The sequence below is a fragment of the Tachyglossus aculeatus genome, chromosome 3 (genome assembly GCF_015852505.1).
Source record: "Tachyglossus aculeatus isolate mTacAcu1 chromosome 3, mTacAcu1.pri, whole genome shotgun sequence".
NCBI classification, from domain to species: domain Eukaryota; kingdom Metazoa; phylum Chordata; class Mammalia; order Monotremata; family Tachyglossidae; genus Tachyglossus; species Tachyglossus aculeatus.
In genome coordinates, this window is record NC_052068.1 from 104,953,132 (window position 1) to 104,962,280 (window position 9,149).

A 9,149-nucleotide genomic window follows, 5' to 3' on the forward strand; every position below is an offset into this window, starting at 1 on the left:
GCTTGCGACCATACCCAACTATGTACAAAAGGTCTACTTTCCTGACTCTACCTGATGCAGCAAGGACCTGAACACATTAGGTTCATTAAGTTGGTTTGGATCAAATTGCTTATGTTGAAGCTTGGAATTTTCACCACAGATCTTGCCCAAGTAATTACTTTCTACCTTAATATGTTATGTCAACTAAGCAAATCATAGGAGACATTGTTTGACTCATCGTTTCCCCTCCCCTTCTTCTCTTCCTAACCTCCCACCCTCTCCCTGAGTGAACAGACTTCTTCCTATTAGAATAAAAATCTTTCATTTCTCAATAATAGTAATAATAATAATAATATTTGTTAAGTGCTTACTATGTGCCAAGCACTGTTCTAAGCGCTGGGGTAGACACAAAGTAATCAGGTTGTCCCACGTGGGGCTCACGGTCTTAACCCCTATTTTACAGCTGAGGGAAGTGAGTCATAGAGAAGTTAAGTGACTTGCCCAAGGTCACAAGGCAGACAAGTGCCAGAGTTGAGATTAGAACCCATGCCCTCTGACTCCCAAGACCACTCTCTTTCCACTAAGCCATGCTGCTTCTTATGTCTGATGGTTTCAATTTTGTCAACAAAGTAGTTGACAAGGGCATTGAGAATGTTGGAGAACTGAGACTTCGGGAGGGAATTTAACATCTGGGATAGTAGTTGGGTGCAATGACAAAGGAAGTTATGGGGAGAAGATGTGTCAGTGAATGGATAAGAAGGCAAAGTTATTGCAAGTACGAATAAGAAGTGGCCAAAGATGGGTTTCTAAGGAACTGATTGTAAAAGCCCCTTGTGGGACTCACATCCCATAGTCATGGATTTTTCCCAGTGCTTCCAAGTAAATCATCAAAAGGACCTTGAGGGAAAGAGAGCTGGAGGCTTCAAAGTTATGTAATCATCGGAATGTTCCAAAAGAAAGTACTTCAACTCTCCTTCTCTCTCTCTCTCTCTCTCTCTCTCTCTCTCTCTCTCTCTCTCTCTCTCTCTCACACACACACACACACACACACAACCCACAACCAGGGTTATAGAATCATTATTGTAGCATTTATTAACCACTTGCACTCTGATATGCACTGGGGTAGCTACAGGATAATCAGATCAGACAGTCTCTGTTCCACACAAGATCTGTTATCTAAGGGGAAACGAGAACTCTAGCTATCTACTTCCCATTTTATAGCGGAGGGAACTGAGGCATAGAGAAGCAATGTGGCTTCCCCAAAGTCACAGAACAGGCCAGTGTCAGAGCTGGAGACTGAGTCCGCTGGATCTGTCCATTTCCAGGCTCAGGGTCCTCCCACCAGGCTATGCTGTATTTCCAGCCAACTTCCTTAGGGAGGCTTCCTATTGGCTGAATCATCTCTGAAGCTCTCTAAAACACCCTGGCATTCAGCTCACATGTTCTTTTCTGAGGTCCTATGGTCCTTCACCTTTTTCCCGAGAGGACCACCTATAAGATTCTTAATCAATCAATCAATCGTATTTATTGAGCGCCTACTGTGTGCAGAGCATAACCCTCCTCCACAGCAGGGTCCCTATGGGTGTGTTGTCTCTGGCATTTGGGGCAGGCCATTGTTGGATTCCTGGTGACCTCCAGCTACTCCTTGATCCTGCTTTAATTGACCAGGAGCATATGCATCGTCCAAGCATCTGACCTGGCTTCCACTCCGAGCTCAGACATTCAAATGAGGTACTAGGTGCTCTGTGCTGGCTTGCTGGACCTTTTTTATGACATTTGTTAAGTATTTGTTATGTGCCAGGCACTGTACTAAACAGTGGCACACTGGGTTACTGGGTTACTAACACTAACAGTGGGTTAGATACAGGATAGCCTCCTTCTAGAATCTGAGCCCGTTGTTGCATAAGGACCGTCTCTATATGTTGCCGACTTGTACTTCCCAAGCGCTTAGTGCAATGCTCTGCACATAGTAAGTGCTCAATAAATTCGATTGAATGAATTAATGAACCCGAATGGACACAATCCATGTCCCAAATGGGACTCACAGTCATAATCCCCATTTTGCAGATGAGATATCTGAGGCACGGAGAAGTTCTTTAATAAGATTCTTAAAAGCAAAGGTGAAAGCTATCACCTCCTATCTCCTTATTGTTCTCTCTAAAACAGTTGAGCTTCTCCCAAGTACAAAAATACATGCACCCTCGATTTATACAGCAATCTAGATAGTAAGTAGTGTTGTATAGTGGTTAGAGTATGGGCCTGGACATCAGATGGACCTGGGTTCTAATCCTCGTGCTGCCACATGTCTGCTATGTGATCTTGGGCAAGTCACTAAACTTCTCTGTGTCTCAAAACTCTCATGTGTAAAATGGGGATTAAGAGTGTGGGAAGGGATTGTCTCTCTTTATTACTGAATTGTACTGTCCAAGCGCTTGGTACAGTGCTCTGTACACAGTAAGCACTCAAAAATTACAATTGAATGAATGAATGAGCTCTAGGTGGGACAGGAACTTGTCCAAACAGATTAATTGGTATCTACCTCAGCGTTTAGACCAATGCTTGGCACATAGTAAGTGCTTAACCAGTACCATAATTATTAATATTATTTTTACCCATCCTCAATCTTTACAGCAGATAGACAGATAGAAAGATAGATGAATAGATAACCTGTTATGTGTTGGATGCAGATAAATATCCTTAAGATATTCTTCAAGTCTCTAGCCCCCTGGAGAAAGAACCATATTTGGAAGGTAGAGTTAATGCTGAGATAAGACTTGTTCAACCACAGGAATCAAATGAAAAGTTGGAAATGACTGAGTTCTTTATTTGTTAAAATGCTCTGAGATGTCACCATTGAAAAGCACTGAAAGATAATAAAGATTACAAGCAAAGTGTACTTCCTAGTAGTCAAAATTAAACGACTCCTCTACATAGATTTGCACTAACAAGCCTTTCCCATTTTCGCCAGTCCGTGTCCAAAGACTATCCTGCAACTTACTTCATTTTTCCAACCTCTACCTCCATAATTTCCTCATGGTGCTCTTCACCTCCTTATTCCTGAGTGTAGATGAAGTGGTTCAGCATGGGGGTGATAGTGGAGAATATAGAGACAGTCTTGTCCCTCGAAAAGGTGGTGGAGGGCCACATGGAAGGGCCAAAAAAGATGAGCATCATGGCTAGGTGCAAGCCGCAGGTGGAGAGAGCTTTGCATCTCCCTATGGGCAACTGCTTCCTCAGAGCTCGCCAGGATGATGGTATAAGAGACGAGCAGGATGACGAAGCTCCTCAGAGCGATGGAGCCACTATTGGCTGTAAAGACAATGCCCGTCACGAAAGTGTCCATGCAGGCTAGTTTCAGCAAAGGGTGCAAATCACAGAAAATGTGATAGATCTCCCTGGGGCCACAGAAAGGCAGCTGGATAACCAGGGCCACTTGGATGATGGAATGGATGAAGCCTCCTAGCCATGATGAGGCAACCATCTTGGTACCTGCAGACCTCCTCATTGTGATGGACTAGTGAAGGGGCTTGCAGATGACCACATAGCGATCATAGGCCATGGCCGTGAGAAGGAAGATCTCAGTCCCACCAAACTTCTGGACCCCAAAAAGCTGTATTATGCTCCCCACTGACCCCAAGTAGGAGATGGCTTTCCTCTCTGCGAGGAAGTCGTCAATCATTTTTAGAGGCTATGATGGAGGAGTAGCAGAGGTCTACAAAAGACAGTTGAGGAAGAAGTACATGGGTGTCTTGAGAAGGTTGCCTGAACAGACTGTTATTATGATAAGGAGATTTCCAAGAAGGATAGTCAGATAAAAGAATAAAAACACCACGAAAAATATCTCCTGCAGCAGTGGGTTCTGGGAAAGTCCAGAGAAAATCAATTCCCTCACGTTCTTTTTGTCCTCTGTCTATTTGCAATAGGTGATGTGATCCGTGGGAGAGAAATTATTAATCTGAAGAGATAAAAAAGCAACAGTGTGGTGAACACTGATATTTACTGGCTGAACCAATAGGTAGTATTTACACCAGCAAAAGTTGATGCTTCCTTCCACAATTGTTCAATTCATTACTGTACACTAAATATCTGCATACAAGAAGCCTCCCCCTGTACAGTATAAGCCCTCGGTGGGCAGAGAACATGTCTACCAACTCTGCTGCACCTGGCTTCTCCACTTGTGTGCTGTGTGACCTTGGGCAAGTCACTTAACTTCTCTTTGCCTCAGTCACCTCATCTATAAATGGGGATTGAGACGGTGAGCCCCAGATGGGACAGGAACTGCGTGTGACCTGATTTGCTTGTATCCATCCCAATACTAAGTACAGTGTCTGGCACATAGTAAGCACTTAACAAATTCCGCAGTTATTACTATTATTATTTTCCCAAGCTTTTAGACCTGTGCTCTGTACACAGTTAGCACTCAATTGACACCAATGATTGATCATCTGATTGACAGTTCCTCTGGTGCTGTGATAATTCCGGAAAACCATCCTGGTCCCCTGGTGTGATCCTTGAAGACACCAAAGGAGGTGGCAGCTGGGAAATTTAAAGCTAAAGGGGAGAAGGGACTGAGAATCCAACATCATCACAATTACCATCCCAAATGTAGCCGTGTACAGTCAACGGGGCTTGGGAATGCACCAGTACAAAGTATCAGAAGCAGTGTTATTCAGCACTGGATTATCTTTCTACAGAAAAGCTCTGGTCATGTCACCCCCCTCCTCAAAGAATCTCCAGTGGTTTCCTATAAGCCTTCATATGAAAGAAAAACTAATCACTATTGGCTTCAAAGCCCTCCATCACCTTGCCCCCTCCTACCTCACCTCCCTTCTCTCCTTCTACAGCCCAGCCTGCACAATCTGCTCCTCTGCCGCTAACTTCCTCACTGTGCCTCATTCTTGTCTGTCCGTCCATTGACCCCTGGCCCACATCCTTCACTTGGCCTGGAATGCCCTCCCTCCACATATCCACCCAACTAGTTCTCTTTCCCTCTTCAAAGTCCTACTGAAAGCTCACCCCCTCCAGGAGGCCTTCCCAGATTGAGCCCCCCCTTTTCCTTGTTCTACCCCCTCCCACTTATGTATATATGTACATATTTATTATTCTATTGATTTTATTAATGATGTGTATATATCTATAATTCTATCTATTTTGATGCTATTGATGCTTGTCTATTTGTTTCCTTTTGTTGTCTGTCTCCCCTCGTCTAGACTATGAGCCCATTGTTGGGTAGAGATTGTTTATATCTGTTGCCGAATTGTACTTTCCAAGAGCTTAGTACAATGCTCTGCACACAGTAAGCGCTCAATAAATATGAATGAATGAATGAATGAGCACTAAGTCTAGATCAATTTACTAGGAACTTGAGAATCTCTTAGAAGAATTAAAAGACACAACCCACTCCTCAAGTTGCTTATAATGGGGTAGGGTTATGTATCCTTCCCTTTGCTTAAAACCATAGAGGGAAACTTCACCACCTCTAGACTGTAACTTTGTTATAGTCAGGGAATGTATCTGTTTATTGCTACGTTGTACTCTCTCAAGAGCTTAGAATAGTGTCATGAACACAATAAGCACTCAATAAATACGATTGAATGAAATATGCTTGAGTGAATTCACATAGGCAGGGAATGTGGGCAAGGAATGTGTCTGTTTATTGCTATGTTGTACTCTCCCAAGAGCTTAGAATAGTGTCATGCACACAATAAACACTCAATAAATATGATTATATGAAATATGCTCATGTGAGTTCACGTAGTTCTGGGCTTCTCGATCAGGGGGTAATAGGACTCAACATATGATTGATTATATATTGGGTTGGGAACGGGTAACTTCCTTTTTCTGAACCACTCAAACACTTAGTACAATTCATTCGATTGTATTTATTGAGCACTTAATGTGTGCAAAGCACTGTACTAAGTGCTTAAGTGCTCAATAAATACATAAATAGACTTAGAATTTGCCATGGGCAGGAATGTGCCCGTTTGTTGTTATATTGTACTCCCACAATGTGTGCAAAGCACTGTACTAAGTGCTTGTGGGAGTACAATATAACAACAAACGGGCACATTCCTGCCCATGGCAAATTCTAAGTCTAGAGGGGGAGATAGACATGAATATAAATGAATAGATAAATAGATAAATAAATAAATTACAGATATATGCAGATAGTACAATGCAAGCACTGAGTGGTTGTTCATTAAACACCTCTTCTCCTACTATTACTACTACCTGCTCAAGCACAGAATCGCTCCTGTATAATCACATTGCGGGTTGCCATGCCTTCTACTCTTTCTTCCCCAGGTCAACTTTCTGAGACACATTAAGAAATCGACTCAGGATGAGGGGAGGAAGTGTGGCGAGGATCCCTTGGAACAAGTGCCCTCTGCTTCTCCCAGCTGTACTCACAAATCGTTCTCTGCCTGCTAATGTGCCAAACGCCAATCACATAATATCCTGGCACAGACACAGGGCAGAGATCCCAAGCCCTGTCTCATGAGTTTATGGAATGTCTTCTTAGGTGTCGCTTTAAGACAGTCATTTTTTCTCCCAAACTCATGGCAGAATCAGGTTCATTTTTCTTCATTTGGCAAAGCTCTAGGAATTATAGGCTATAGCACCGCCAGACACTAAGCTCGTTGAGGGCAGGGAATGTATTTGTTTATTGCTATAATGCACTCTCTCAAGCACTTAGTACAGTGCTCTGAACACAGTAAGCACCCAATAAATATGATAGACTGACCTACTGGCACCACCCCTCCATATTTCAGATATTGGGATCCTGTAGGCTGGTACAACTAGCAACACATAAAGCTCTTAAAATAATGCTGAACAGAAGGCAATAAGTGGACTGTATTTTATTAATACATCAAAATCTCAGTGACTGCTATGTAGCAAAGGCCTTGCATATTTTCATTCCTAAAAATGAGAAATGATATTTAAAATTGAAGCATACTATAAAATTTATGCTGGTCAAATCTGATAATTCCAGGGTGCTTGATTTCGTCATTCATCTATGATTTCAACATCCCCCAGTTGTTGACTTTATGCTACAACCAGAGAGTGGGCATCTGTAATACAACATCTAATCTATGGCTACTAGGTTGTTGTATACCTTACATAAACAGGAAATGAGCTATACATTATTGTTAAATTTTACATTATTCAACTGTATACTGAAACTGAGCTGATCAATTTTGGAAATTTCAAATATTTATTATTAAGTGATTTATTTTATGTGCTAGATTTCAAGTCTTTGGTAACACACTTCAGATACAATCTGTCCCTACATAATTTATTTCTCTCTTGACTGACAGGTTAAATCTGCAGTGTGTTACCAAAGACTTTGTCTTTGTAAAGCACTTAGTACAGTGCTCTGCACACTGTAAGCACTCAATAAGTACAATTGATTGATTGACTTTGTATATGGAAAAGCCTTCCCAAAAATATTGCAAATCTTTCCAGCCATGACTATTTCACAAAAGGTCAATTTAATACCATGAATTTCACTTCCTCTGTGGGAACCTGACCAGATTTTCTAGTATTGTCAAAATTAATCTCATTAACTATATTTTGTCCTTTATTTTCTGTCCTGAATCAAACCCTAAGTAGAACCTGGAGAAGAAAGGATTGAAGGCATGGTCCTAATGGACAGAGAACAAATCAACCAACTCTACAATACTGTACTCTCCCAAGCACTCAGTACAGTGTTCTGCACACAGTCAGCACTCAATGAATATGGTTGATTTATTTTTAATTATGGTATTTGTAAAGTGCTTACTGCATGCCAGGCTCTGTACTAAGCACTGGGATTGATACAAGATAATTAAATGGGACACACTCCCTGCCCTAGATAGGGCTCATAGTCTCAATCCCCATTTTGCAGATGTGGTAACCTAGGTATAGAGAAGTTATGTCTTGCCCAAAGTCACACAGTAGACAAGTGGTGGAGCCGGGTTTATAACCCAGGTCCTAGAGGACCGCTGTGGTTTAGTGGATAGAGCACAAGCCTAGGAGTCAGAAGGACCTGGGTTCAAATCCTGGCTCCACCACTTGTCTGCTATGTGGTCTTGGATAAGACACTTAATTTCCCTTTGCCCCATCTGTAAAATGGGAATTAAGACTGTGAACCTCTTATGGGACAGGGACTGTGTCCAACTTGATTAGTTAGTGCCTACTCCAGTGCTTAGTATAGTACTTGGAACATAGTAAGTGCTTAATAAGTACCTTAAAAATTTAAAGTGGTCCTTATGACTTCCAGGCCCTTGCTCTATCCAATAGGACAAGCTGCTTCTCTGATTGATTCACTGATTCATTGATTCCATCCTTCTTTTGGCCAAAATATTAATAAGAAAAAAAATAAATTCTTACTTGGCAGACTAAACACCTGTGTCCATTAGTGTCAGCCTAAACTTGGAAAGCATGACTTCCTGCAATCTTTCTTAAATTAAGCTGTAGTAAATTGATTGTTGGCATCTTAACACTGCTGATGCCAGCAGTAAGGATGGACACCAAAGAAAGCCTGGGGTGCCCTTTTAAGATAAACAGAGAGTGAGTTTAGGAAATATGTTTTTGTGCAATTAGAAAAAAGGGAAATAAGAAATTAATTCTGCTTAAGGATTCTTTAGCTCCATGTTGCTTTCCATGGAAGTCTCTAATTGGGGTAGTTCATCACTCATAATTATTTGTGGTGCAATTGCAAGTTTTATGATATGGTGATCTTAGCATCCCTCTGGAAACCTAACTTTTAATTATGTCCAATGGAGAGCCAAGGAAATGCAAGAAAGAGTTTGTTTGAAAGTGTAGGGTAATGTCAGGAGCAGTGGATTAGGAGCTAAACGTTTTGATTCTGCTGTTGTAGGACTCAGTGATCTCACCTGAACAGATGGGATGAGGTTAATGTTCCTCTACACCTCTGTAGATTTGGTGAGAAAAATTATACAATACATTTTCAAAATATGGGCTCCTGGGAGGCAGGTGTTCTTGATAGTTGGAAAACATTGCCGTCTTCATGGGAAAATAAAGGGAAGGTAGGGATAGTATCGTCCAACCTCAAGAGGGTATATTTTGAAAGTATCTTCTCTATTACCTCCTCACCATATGATGAGAGATTTCTAGAATTCCAGAGCCAGAAGAGGAACCAAGAGGGCCACTTAGTCAATCTCCTACTT